The 14592-nt window shown below is 36.7% G+C and overlaps 1 protein-coding gene across 4 annotated transcripts in view; it reads left to right on the forward strand.

The window, feature by feature from the left end:
• GRIN2A (glutamate ionotropic receptor NMDA type subunit 2A) overlaps positions 1-14592 on the forward strand; it is a 348821-nt gene that overhangs the window by 248221 nt on the left and 86008 nt on the right. The window lies entirely within an intron of this gene.

Below are 14592 nucleotides of genomic sequence, written 5' to 3' on the forward strand. Positions count from 1 at the left end.
TAATTTATTCTATTCGAATCGTTTTTTATCAAAACATTTTGTGCCCCAGATCCTCAGAAAACTTATATCCGAGATATATGCAAATTTTCTTAAAAGACTATTGGAGCATGGAGTAGTCGCACCATGGAGCAAGAACTATGGCTACTCCATGCCCCAGTAGCCTTTTTCGATCCCTGTTCAGAAACTGTGCAGCCTTATCTGAGAAGCCAGAGCTGCTCCACCTGCACAGTGCTCCAGGATCTCAGATGAGTCTGAAGGCAGGAGGGTAAGAGGACTCGAAAGAGGCTACTTGGTCATGGATTCGCCATAGCTCCCACTCCACTGCACGGCTACTCCACCCCCCCATAGCCTCTTAAGAAAATTTGCATATATCTTGGATAAAAGTTTCCTGAGGATCTTTTAATAAAAAAAGGATTAGGATAGAATATATTACAGGAACCTGTTACTGGATCTACCTTAGTAGGTAGATCCATGATGTTAGGTTTCCTCTAAGTAATGAAAAACTATATTGGCATTGCATTTATTTGCTATTACTGGGAAAAGGATTGGAAAAGTTGATTTGCACACAATGTACAAGGCAGAAAAAGGAGGGAAAATGGGACACTGTAACATTTATCCTTAATAAAGTATAATCTATATATATATATATATATATATATATATATACTCGAGTATAAGCCTAGTTACTCGGCTTATACTCGAGTAAAAAAAATATAGGTTTTACCAGGTTTTTGTGGTAAAATTAGGGGCCTCAGCTTATACTTGGGTCGGCTTATACTCAAGTATATACGGTAATTATATAAGTTTACTATAATTATCTGCACTATTCATTTATGTAATTAGGCTTAAACCTTCGGAACAGGCCATTTCTATAGAAAGGTAGATGCATTCAGGCATTTAGGCATTTAATGCTATAAGAGGGTATGCTAACACAATGATGGCGGTAGGCTGGTATATTTGGAATGGAACATTTCTACCTGATTTCATGTCCACTATCCGGCAGGGTAAGTGCATTCTTAGGGTAAGTGTTGCTGACATACAATACTCCTTTTAGCATTTGATAGACCTGAATTCTTTATGGAAGGCGGTAGAATTTCTCTTGTCCTCCTTTAGACATGGTGCTGATTCAGATTGTTGATTCGTGTTTTGTTCTTGACGCTGGTATATTTATATTTTCTTTCTAGCCCAGCAGATGGTTTACCATTATATTCTATTCACATTGTAAATGGCTACATTCGGAGCTCTGAGTTACAGTGGTGACAGGAATTATTTGTGAAGGAAAATGAGAAACATTTGTGACAAATGCAGTTTACTCAGTGGATTTGTCACGTTCTGCTTTATAATAAGCTCATGTCTGCAGTGAGAAGGAATATCTAACAGGACAGCCGGCCCATCACAGTGTAAAGGTGAACACTGCAGCAGCCACTAGATCCATTCTGTGTTATTTTTCTATTTTTCTGGCCAAATATTCTTGGCAGTTTTTTTAAACAATTGAAATATACAAATTTATCAATTCCATTAGATATGCTGTGAAAGCAAAAACATATATAAAACGCATGAATGATTCTTCTACTAAAAGCTAAAATCCAAGGTCATATATAGTGATTTCTTACTATACGTGATTTTCAGCTGTGCAATATAGTATATAACTATAATAAGTTATATGAGGAGGATGTATTCATTTTTTGTTCATATTTAAAGAAATAAACAATGGGATCAACATCTTTTAAATCAATTGTCTTTACAGAAGAAACTTTGCCTATTTGCGGCTTCTGAAGAATGCCCTCCATCTAGGAACCAAATTGGACAAAAAGGAAGAAAAAGCCTCATTCTTAGATTATAAAGCAAGATCTGGGAATGGACATATGACACAGACAGAGGGACCTGAGACTAAACCCCTTCCTAGCTGTCCCAGCCTGATTGCCTCGCTTATCCTACGAGGTAAGGGACAGCTAGTCCCTACCCGCACTAAAGTGAAAATACAGAGATAAAGGCAAGTCAAAGCAAACATATAAGAATGGTTGCCAAACCAAAAGGACAAAAGGACAAACGCAGTACAAAATCACTTAGGAAAAGGAATAGTCAAGAGTAGTAGAGTCAGAAACACTAGGTTGTAGAATCAAAGCATACCACAAGTTTACTAAGTAGTAACTACAGTAGGCAAAGAGTAAAGGTCAGGATGGGGAGTGGTACAATTCAATCAAGGCTGTCAGAAAGTACAGTAAAGTAAACAGAGACTTCAGTGCGTCCTCAGCTGTACCTTGCAAACAGAGAATGACATAGGCACAGATGTAACAAGGAGTCATCAAGTTTAATATCAAATAGAATGACCACGAGTGTTAATTAAGCATGTGAATTAGCATCATAACAGAGGTTCCTTTTACTCTTCTCAATACAGTCATATAATATCAGAGGAAATTATTCTCACCAGACATAACTCTTTTCTTATCTATATGTTGAAGAAGTTACAAATCATGCTTTAAATAACTATGATAGTTCATAGATCATACCTTGCTGTAGAGACAGCGTGCATGTTTCAGGGAGCTCCTACAACATTATAGGGAGGTAAATGGAGGTAAAATATTTCAAATATGAATTTTTTTGTATTGAAGTTTTGCTGTATTGAAAGAATTATTTGTAACTTGGAATAGAGAGTCTGGATAGAAAGAAAATTTCCATGATTTTTATGATTGGTGAGTATAGTTTCTCATGATATTATATCATTCTAGAAGCTCCCACTTATCTTTGTATTATATGGAGAATCATCGATCATGATGGCAATATTAAACTTGGCATGGCGTGGCATGGAGTGACTCAGAAGCCAGTTGGGGTGCCATGTTCTCACTATGGACAGCATCTCAGCATGTAGACATGTTGCCTTATCTTTATTTATTTTGTTTGGACAGTTCCAGTTCTTGTCATGAATAGTGATGTGCTGACCCAGTCGAGTTCGGATTTGGAGAGTTTGGCCGAACCTTGAACAAATGTTTGGTTAGGGTACCTGAACTTGAACCCAAACACGCAGTGCTGGTACTGATCATAGGTGTCAACCATTTAAATGTGTCTGGAAAAGTCCTATGCACTGCTGCTCACTAGAACCATCTCCAGGGGCATAACTTGAGGGGGTGCAGAGGTAGCAGTCGCACCAGGGCCCAAGAAGTTTAGGGGCCCCTTATGGTGTCACTTTCCCATATGAGAAGACTATTACTATAAACCATACATTATAGTCGGAAGCCCGGCACAGACTTTGCACTGGGGCCCATCAGATTCTAGTTACGCCACTGACCATCTCTTCCCATGATGTAATCACTTAAATGCAGTTGGTGGCTTTGCCAAAATTTAAATTCCTTTAGTGTCTTTGCCTGCAACATCGAAAGGGTTAATACCCATGATTGGTGCCCGTACTAATTACTGGTGTTAGCCTTAGCAATGAGTGTGAAAAGCTGGTTGATGGGTTTTTTGCAGGTGAGCCCAAATGCCAAACCTGAACCTGAACTTTTGGCTGAAGTCCGGTTTCCTGTAATGATCTGCACAGACCAAAACTTTGTGGTATATAAAGATGTTTGCAATATTATGTAGCAATTTTTTTTTAGCACAGAGTGATTTATCATATGCTAGTGCGTGGTGTAGGGGGCTATTTCAGGGCTTGTGCGCCAGAAAATACAATGTAATTACATGGAGGGAATTTTACAACATATCTGTTGTGTGCGGACATGCCCTTAAGGCTCATCTTCAGTGTAAATTGTCACAAGTGAAAGATTGAACCATGTACAATTAGCTGGAAGCTACAGTTTATTCTGGTACATATGATAGCAAGAAGATTTTTAATCAAATATGTTCTTAATAAAGCCACCCATCAGTTTTTTCAGAGACGAATATTTAAAATGCTGCTGCCTGAAGTCAGGAATATTTCAGTTTGCTTTTTCCATGAGCAATAAGTAATTCCAGAAAACAGCTGGAGAAATGTAAAAACTAAACAAATGTTATTAAAGTTCCACTAAATTTTGATGTAAGCTGATGGTCCTGCCCTGGGGGTAAAATAATGCTTCCTACTTTGAAGCATTTCTCTTCCTTAAGGGAAAACAGATGCTACTGCTCTGATTACATTGCTTCTAGGAAGATTTTGGCCACATTACATATTTCATGCTCAGTTCTTTCTGAGGCCTGAATTGTGCTTTTTCTATTCTGTAAAGATTTGTGGAAAGTAAATCAATGCTGTTAAAAAAAACATAAACACAAACAATAGCATAGAATAAAATACGACCGGAGCTCGACGCTTCTGGTTTCAGCTCTTTTTAAACCACTTTTATCAATAAACCTCCTCCTTAAAATTCCCAAGACACAAAGGCTCCAATCCCAAATAGGTTTACATTTATATCACAGGCTCTCCATGCGTTTTTTCCTTCCGTTTTCCTTCCGTGTATTCACTATAAGAAATAATACACACACATATCATACCCTGTATATATAGATTAAGATTCTTCTTTAATAGTAAAATTATCACATTTCACATAAGAACAAAATGCATAGAAAATTCCATTGATGGGTTGGTTGGTCATCCAAGACCGACCCTAAATTTTGCCAATATGGCTTCTTCCGGGGGCATCACCAGCTAATTCACTTCCTCTTATTTATATTAAAATGTTCTCTTAAAACCATATATCCAAAAAAAATCATTACTCCCTTCCTTCTCCTATTTTTATTTTATTTCCATATATCAAAATGATAAAGAGAAGAGTGTAAAGAGAAAAAAGGATCAAAGAAATGGCATTTATAATCAAAATATCTCCTATCTGAAGTCTCTTTTGTTGTAGGCAATTATTGTCTCAAATGGGCAATCATTCTCCCATCATCTATCACCTTTCTATCCCCACCCATATTTGAATATGTGTTAAAATCTCACTGAGATGTCCCCTTCCCTCCCCCGTCATTCTCCAATCACCATCTCAGTTGGGCCATCATTTCTACAATTATCTAACACCATTCTATTCCTCCAATCAGTGGATGCCTACATCCTTTGACAAAAATCCTGGGAGAAGACTCCGCTTTCACCTAAATTCCACCTATCAGAACTGCCCTCCCACAGTACACTTAGGTTGGAAACCAAATCTTCCCCTTTTCATCTGCCTTCCTTCCAATGCAATTATTCTTCTACATCAACCATTCATCCCAATGCCTCAATCCTACGGTATAAACCATATTTACATTCAAGATTGAAGCTCTTCATCCTTTCCAAACCAATTACCAACCAATTACCATATATCTAGGTTTCAAAAGGCCCTACTCGATCTTCTAATCATCCACAACTGCCAAAAATTTATATGGGAAGGACATTCAATTTGAATGACTCCACCCACACCAACTGATCCACCAATTTAGAAGAGCGCCTCTACTCAATGGGAGAAAAACATCATCTTCCCTTGTTTTGTAACTAAATATGTGGCCATTTTGTAATACTAATATATGCATCATATTATTAACAAAGCTATATATGTTTCTAACCGCTCCATTAAACATCAATCAAGTGGACATTATATGAATAATCAATCCATTTAAAAAGTTAAAGATACAATTTATACTAATTCTCACTCTACATAAATATTATTTGTACACTCCTAATATTCTATACAAACCAATCCAAAGTTACCTATACCATTACCAATATCCAGTAAATATATCCCAAACTACTATATCATAGATATATTTATACACTTCCCCCGCACACCATATGTTTTACATATATGATTTACATAACTATATTACGTTCTAAATGTGTTTCAATCCTTCTCCATAACACTATATATTATACCTACTTTCTGTGCAAAAACTATTTTTTCATGAATGAGATCAAAATCTAAATTTAGACCTCCTTTTTACTTAATGTATTACCTAAGTTTTCCCCTCTCCAAAGTCCTTTCAATGTTCTACTCAAGCCCAAACATAACACATCAGACTCGCCATTATGTACTTTTTAAAAATGGTCTGAAACACTATGGGGGACATCTATCTTTATCTTTCCTAGTTAAATTGTCTCATTTTTTGCGACTTTATTTTGTGATTTCGATTTTGAAGTACACCTTGGTCTGCTCCTTGTGCAGTGCCTTATGTATCTTTATATTCCAGATGTTCCATGTGACTTTTTTTTCCATGGATCACTTTTTCTGCTTATTTTTGCAACTCTTTATGCACAAATCTGCACCTGGTACAGTGGATTTTTTTTATGTTTTAAAATGTAACTTGGAATTATTTCACATGCTTTAAATGTTTAAAATTTTGCACATTAACCTGTTTTTAATTTTTTTAAAATTTTTTTAATTTACATTTTCTTTTTAATTTACTGGTAATTTACAATGTAAATGCAACCAAAACGCAACATGTGACTTCACTCTTAGTGCCATGTTTGACCGCAGCCTCATTTATTCTAACTTTGTGCCCATTAACTTCTGTCAAAACTTTCCCAAATTATGTTCTGCCTTCGTTTGTTTCTCTACAAGTTTTACATTTTTCACCTCATTTGTGTTGTTTTCCCTATATAACTATTTTTCAATACAGTTTTGATGTTTTCAGCTTTTCTAAATGCTACTTAAGAACACCAAACGGATCTCTGAATGTTGGTAATTTATTGTATTTTAGTCCCAGGCTACAATGATCAGCTGTAAGGGTTATCAAAGGTGCCAGTAATTAACATTTATTGTTAATGATGATTCTTATTACAATCCAAAAGTTTAAAAATACAATTGTCACAGAGACCAAAAAAATTTTGGCTGGGGTTACAATTATAAAATACAGTTGCGACTTACATACAAATTCGACTTGTAACCAGGGACTGCCTGTATACCATTTCCTTTCAATTATCTTTTTTACTTGTAGCGTATCTTTAGAATATCCTGTAATAAACAATGAATTAACATCATAATTCTCAATCTCAATGTAATTATGTTTTATTCTACTTACCTCCTTATATGTCCTCAAGGAATATTACTGTTGAATATATAATATAATATTTTATATATGTATGAAATGTACAAATTATGAAAAAAAAAGTTCTATGACTTAAAGGAAACCTACCACTTCTGATGGTAGGTATTAGATGTAAACACCGGGCACCAGCTCAGGGTGAGCTGGTGCCGGAACTGTTTGTTGATAAATTACCCATGTATGGATTTAAATTTTGGCTCCTCACAACTTTGCTCCTGAGTAAAGGCTGTGCTCCCTTAGGGTGTGACCAGTTTAACCCTTCACATGAGTATGATGGTATATGTAGATACATAATAATTTCACTCCTAACTGACTAACCTCATAGTATAGAATAGTATAATATAGTATTACAGTGTGACAGCTAGTGGGAAACACCAAAGTTGTATTCTACGACACCGGTAATACAGGCTGTCCCCTACTTAAGGACACCCGACTTACAGATGACCCCTAGTTACAGACGGACCCCTTTGCCCACTGTGACCTCTGTTGAAGCTCTCTGGAAGCTTTATTATAGTCCCAGACTGCAATGATCAGCTGTACGGTTTCTGTAATGAAGCTTTATTGATAATCCTTGGTCCCACTACAGCAAAAAAATTTTGAAACTCCAATTGTCACTGGGGCAAATAAAAAAATTTAGCTAGAACTTCAATTATAAAATATACAGTTTCGACTTACATACAAATTCAACTTAAGAACAAACCCCTGAACCCTATCTTGTACGTAACCTGGGGACTGTCTGTAATTCCATCTCATTATAATGAAAACTAGGCAAAATTGGTAATAGGTGTATATTGAAAAAATTGTTCAAAATACTAAGCTCTAATGACAGAGGGTCATTATGGCCAGTGACACAATCCCTTTAAAGATTGGTACCAGGTATATCTAAGGTGGAGCCTTCTTCATCATAAGTAAAGAAGCTTCAATATCGGAGTTCAGTTGTGATACTTGCTTGAACCAATTTCTTGCCAAATGTCACCATCTGTTAGGTTTAATCTAAGTATTCACTTTCTTTATGCTGTTCAGATATTTGTGTATTCAGACCAGTCTTCCATTGACTTAGCCTTTTCCTTCTTTCCCTAAGATCAAGGGAGCTCTACTCTTTGAGCCTTTCTCCAAAGCAATATCCCTCCACACACCAATTTCAATTACAGCACTCATTCCAAGTCTGCCATACGAATGACTGAGCTGCTGTTGCTTAAAGGCACTTAGCCATTCCTTCAGCATACATAAACCTTCATTCGTATAGAGCAGTGATGGCAAACCTTTTAGAGACCGAGTGCCCAAACTACAACAAAGACCCTCTTATTTATCGCAAAGTGCCAACACAAATTTAATTTGTGATTTATACTTCCTTCTCTGTCACTGTTTTCATTGATACCAGCACCTGAGGACACCAATAAAGCAGAAAATAGTCCCAGGTAGAGCTGTCACTTTAAAATACCTCTGTGCACAGCAAGTCCTGGGCTGTCTGGGACTGCAGGAAGATAACTGGAGTCATCTCTGGTGATGGCCTGAGTGCCCACAGAAAGGGCTCTGAGTGCCACCTCTGGCACCAGTGCCATAGGTTAGCCATCACTGGTATAGAGGTTTCAAGCAAGATTCACTGAAATGACAAAACATAAAAGTTTGTAAACCTTTTCAGCATTTAAACTGATTTTGTTTGCAAACTGAAACGTTTTGCTTGTAAAAATGTGTTATGAGTATTCAAAAAATATCCTGATTGTAGGAATACAAATATCATGATTATAGGGATGAATCTAGGTAATTAAACGTAATGATTTAAGGATTTTTCACTAACATTCTTTTCTGTTTAAAGGGGTGTTCCCACAAAGACAAAAACCATAATGCTATAAATAAATGAATACAACAAAACTCAATGTCATTAGTCACAAAATGGAGCTTAACCCCTTTGTGTCTAAGCCATTTTAGACCTTTAGGACCAGGCCTGATTTATAAAATTTGCCCTGTGTCATTATAGGAGGTTATAACTTTGTGACGCTTTAACATATCCAGGGGATTTTGAGATTGTTTTACCGTCACACATATTGTACTTCAAAGTGATAGAAACATTTTGATGATATCCTTTGTGTTTAGTTATGAAAAAAATTTAAATTTGGCAAAAATTTCTTAAAATTATTCATTTTCAAAGTTCAAAATGTTCTGCTTTTCAGTCATAGCACCCAAGTAACTTTATAACTAACATTTCTGGAATGTCTGCTTTATATCGGCACAGGGTTTTATGCATCCTCTCTCTTTTCTAGGTTGTTAGGGGTTCAGAATTGTGGGTGCAATTTTTCTCATTTTTATGAAAATCGCTAAAACCCTTATTTAGAGCCACCTCCTCAGCTTAAACTGACTTTGAGAGTCAGCCTAAATAGCAGTAAAACCCTGTAAATTATTCCATTTTAGAAACTACACCGCACAATGTGTAAAAAATTAACTTTAAGAAGTGTGTTAACCCTTTAGATGCTTCACAGGGGCCCGGCATAGAAGGGAAGGAGTGATATTCAGAGCGCATCTACATTGTCACATTTTACAGGCTATAAAATGTTTATTTTTTTGTAATTTGGACATATGGGGGATTATTTTTTTGTGGATGAGATCCACTTTTCAAGTACATCATTTACGGGGGGGGGGGGGGCTCAATAGCTAATAATCAGATTTTATTAGCTCTTTCTTGGTGGTGGTTAAAAAAATCATTAATTCTTGTTTATGGTTTTTTTATGATGTGTTATCATTATTCTATTGGTAATCATGATTACAGTGATACCCCATTTATATGGCTTTTTTATGGTTAACTTGTTTTGCAGAATATAGAACTCATTTTGTGAGAAATTTGTTTGATTTTGTATCGCCATGTAACAATGGGCAGAACATTTATATTTTTTTGTTTACAGAGCTGTTTTAGAGCTTATTTTTTTGCGGGACAAGCTGTACTTTTTCTTGGTATCATGTTGGGGTAAATTCTACTTTTTGATCACTTTTTATGCGCTTTTTATGCGGTCAGATGTGAAAATTTAATAATTTTTGAGAGGGGTTTTTTTGTGTTGTTTTTTTTTTTACGGCGCTCACCGTATGGGTTCAGTGACAATTTTATTTTACTGGACAGGGTGATACCAAATATGTTGTGTTTTTTGGGGGATTTTCATTTTTTTATGTTTTATTTGATTACTGTTTGGGATGGGGTTTAAGGGGACTTTTATTCTTTTTAAAAAAAAATTTTTAGTTGCACTTTTTTTTTAACTGTTTTATTTTGTCCCAGGGTTGGACATGAACAAGTGATCATTTGATCACTTCTTCATTGTAATATGCTGCAATACTAATGTATTGCAGCATATTACATAGTCAGCCTAAGCATTTTGCATAGGCTGACAGCTGCACTATTAGATCGTGCACTGTGTACAATCCTAGCAGGCAGCTACCATAGGCAGCCCTGGGGTCCTTATCGGAAATCAGGGTTGCCATGGTAACGATCGGCACCTCCGTGCCCTACACGGAAGGTGCCGATCGTCGCGCCGATGCACCTATGACAGCAGCATCTATAGGGTTAAACAGTCAGCTGTTGCTGCAGGATCCCGGCTACCGCGTACCGATCGCCATGACGTGATACTACATCAAGGTGCGAGAATGACCCGCATCCTATGACCTAGTATCACGTCAAGGTGCGAAAAGGGGTTAAATAGTTTGAGTTTATGATGCACAAAATGTTATGGCCTTGTTAAAGTAGGTGGAGTTATCAAAAAGATGGCCGCCCCTGGAAAATACAAGTCCCATGATGCTTTAGTTCTCAGTAACTCCTCCTCCCTCTCATGCTCGGCTCTACGTGAAGATCTAACAGACTTTCTTGCTGTTACCATAGTAATGATGCGTGTCACTGCACATTACCTCACTGAGATGTGCCTAACCCCAACACTGACCATATTGGATGCACTGCAACCAACCGACTACAGCTAAACTTGGTGGTGATCATATGACCTGCCAAGGCAGGTGCAGAACATGTGATGTGGACATGTGACCAGCAGCCATCTTCTGTCCTGTGTCTGCTCCACATGTAGAAAATCAATGGACTGATTAAAGGGCCAGTAGCATTTTAATTCTTCATTATAGTCAGCAGCATTTTTCTGCTAGAGGGATAAAACATTTTAAATAACAACTAATTACATATTAGATTATATTTTATGGACCCAGTTGTATATGAATTATGCTTATTTCTGGAATGCCCCTTTAAATATACTCACGATAACAAAATAACATATTTTGTAGTTCAATGTAAATAACAAAAAAAAAAGAGATTTCACAGATACCTGTCTGTATCAGTTCTGGTATATACAATTTTGGATAAGACCATAAATATTCTGACTATGGTCGGATTCTTCTCATGAATAGCTTCTCATGTCTGCACACTGCAGTGTTATTTGCCTCCTGCTCCTCCCCCTTGCATAACAAGACCAGCTCAGGTACAGGGACTTCCTGCCAGAAAGTAGCAGTGTACAGAGACTTACTTTACAAGCTTTAGGCAAAATAATGTCATTATCCAGGAGAGACAGGGATATAGCAGAGCTGACTGTGTGTGTGGTATAGGTGAGTTAGCAGACCTGAGAGAGTCATTGAGGCAGATTTATCAAGGTGCCTGAAAGTCAGAATATTTCTAGTTTCCAATGGCAACCAATCACAGCTCAGCTTTCCTTTTACCGGTGCTCATGAATATTTTAAAGGGGAGCTGTGATTGGTTTCCATGGGCAACTACAAATATTCTGACTTTCAGACAGCTTGATAAATCTGCCCCATTGTGTTTTATATGGATCTCATCATCTCTCACCTCTGATCTGTCTTATATGTTAGATACTAGTAGAATGTTCAGAAGCTAAATAAAAGTGTAGATAAACCTTGGGCCCTGATAATCACATTGTCAGCACACAGCATATGACAGCATCATGCAGTGTCTGTTTAGAGATTCCCCGCCCACACTCTGGAATATTACACTGAGCATCGCTGAGTGATGAGAGCTTAAACAGCAATGAAACTGAGTAAAATTGTAAAGTGTTCATAAGAAGAGAAAAGAAGCTGGCACTCACCCAGTTAAAACTTCAAGGCTTTATTTCTTCAAGATAAAAGAGACATCGTTGCGGGAGGGAAGAAGTATGTACAGCAAGAGCCCACAAAAAAGGCGACGGTCCGTTTCGCGCTGTAACAGCGCTTAATCCTGTAAAGTAAGTGGGTTAAAAATCATCTTTATTGTGTAATCATCACTAGGGAGTTGAAATTTGAAAACTTTCTTTCATGGGCAAACCACTTTAACTCTTTAATGTTGGCTCAAAAGCACCTTAAAGGGTTTATCTTACAAGCAATGAGCCTACAGCAATCAGACAAGTGCTCAAATTTCTTTACATTTCACTATGAAGTAAGCTCCATCTTTCTATTTATCTCTTTCCCACTAAGAATATACCATAATAACCTATGTGAACTGGCTGTTTTTTTTTGTGTCACTTGGTTTTTTCCTGACCTTTTAGCCCATGTCTACACATTCCTTGTTTCACTGTGGAAAATGACACACTCTTACCATATCCATCCAACATGTTTGTACTTGCTTATAATTGTACAGATAAATAAGGCATCTTCAGGTATCTAGAAATTGTACCCAAGGATAAAACAGACTTGTGCAAGTCTGTAATTCTCTTCTTGTTATCTTGGCTGATTTCCTAAAACATTTCCGTGTGTGTTTCAAGACGCAGTGTGTTTCAAGTGTGCCTTAAAATACAAAATGTAGAGTTTTTAAGGCAATTGAAACTGTAAAGGTGACCATTTGGAAAATGGATGAAGAATCGCTGGGATTGTTTCACCTGACTAACATGATAACTTTGGATCAGGGCCACAAAGAGCATTGACTTAAGGTTTCCTACACATAAGGTTGTGCATATTTATTGTACGTACATTATTGAATATTTTGTCAACTAACATATTATGTATTAATGTATGTGTTCAACTCCTTGGAAAATCATAATTGTATTGTCGATTTTTCAAGCAATTTTTCACTTCACAAATTTGTAGGTTTTTCTTTTTTTAATGTAGTAAATAAAAAAGTTAAAATGGAATCCATTCCTTAGAGTCCCATGTGTAAGTGATTTGTAGATTATATTTTAACATTTTGGTAGGCGAATTGCAGTTTTCTTTATGGCCTTTTAAAAGGTTTCTCGAACATATTGTATGCTATCACTACATTGTAATATTTATTTCTCTATTTTTATTTTTGTACAAAGATCCTTGAAAGTGATCATCACCCAGAGGATTCCAGTGGCTTTAGGGATTTAGGCAGGTGAATTACACCGCGATGGCTGTGCCATCAATCCACAGTTTGCTTAAGGTCCCTGACACTCTAATAATTTTGCAGCTGCAATTTTGTCAGGAAAATTCATAGCCTAAAAAATGCCATCAAATTGTTCCTAAAGATAACCATAAAATCACTAGAGCAGATGTCACGCTATTGATTTTTAAGCAGCAAATCAAATCATTGTCAGCACAGAAAGCAAAATGGGTAAACCAGTAAGATAAAAAACCCAACAATCAAAAACCTTCCGAAATTAAACAAAGAGGAGAAAAATGGCACACTGATTATAACTGAATAACATATATTACTGCCAATGGGTATAGTCCTATCTGTAGGCCATTACATTTTTTCAGTTTATTAGACAATATACTTCATCTTTGGCACTTTAGATGGTTCACCTGCCCTTCCAATGACCAGATAGAATGGAAGTAGCCCTTAATGTTTTGCTGTGACTGCTTCAAACAGCATATAATCAGGGCTGTTGGGTGTTGGTTCCACACAAATATTATGCGGGTCACGTAACTTAAAGGGGTATTCCAGGAATCAGCATAATTCACATACAAATGGGTCTTTAAAATATAAGCTAATTATTAAATTATCTAATTATTAAATTATTTAAAATTTTGCTCCCCTTAGCAGAAAATTGCTGTAGACATACAATGTAATGAAGAATTAAAATGCTCCTGGCCCCTTAAGCAGTCCGTTGATTTCCTCTGCGTGGAGCAGCCACTAGTCACATGTCCACATCACATGTCCTGCACCTGCCTGGAGAGCAGGAGAGTCTGTTTCATCACTGGAAGGATTTATAAAAGGGAGGAGGAGTTACTGAAAGTAAAGGATCATGGGACTTGTAGTTTCCATTGATAGCCATCTTGGTGATAACTCTTGGTAATGCATACATTAAAGAGGCCATAAAATTTTGTGAATTATAAAAGTGAACTATTTAAGTTTCATTTTGGGACTAATGATATTGAGCTATGTTATATTCATTTATTTATAGCATCATGGGTTTTTGTATAAGACATTCATATTCCCAGAATACCCCTTTAAGGACTCATTGGCACTGGTGCTCAGCTTCAGTTGCTCATACGTCTTGTTTTGTCTCCGTTGTGTCTCAGTTTTTCTTCCATTTTGTCTTTGTGTCCGCAAAAAAACTGAAGGTTTAACATTGCTTTGAAAACCTTACACCTAAAAGCCTTATCAGTGAAAAGAATCAGTTTTTTTATGCGGACCAATAGACTTGTATTGCCTTCCATGATCCACATCTGTGAAAAAAATAGGACAAGTGT

Source organism: Engystomops pustulosus, chromosome 8, assembly GCF_040894005.1.
Source record: "Engystomops pustulosus chromosome 8, aEngPut4.maternal, whole genome shotgun sequence".
In the NCBI taxonomy this organism is placed as follows: Eukaryota; Metazoa; Chordata; class Amphibia; order Anura; family Leptodactylidae; genus Engystomops; species Engystomops pustulosus.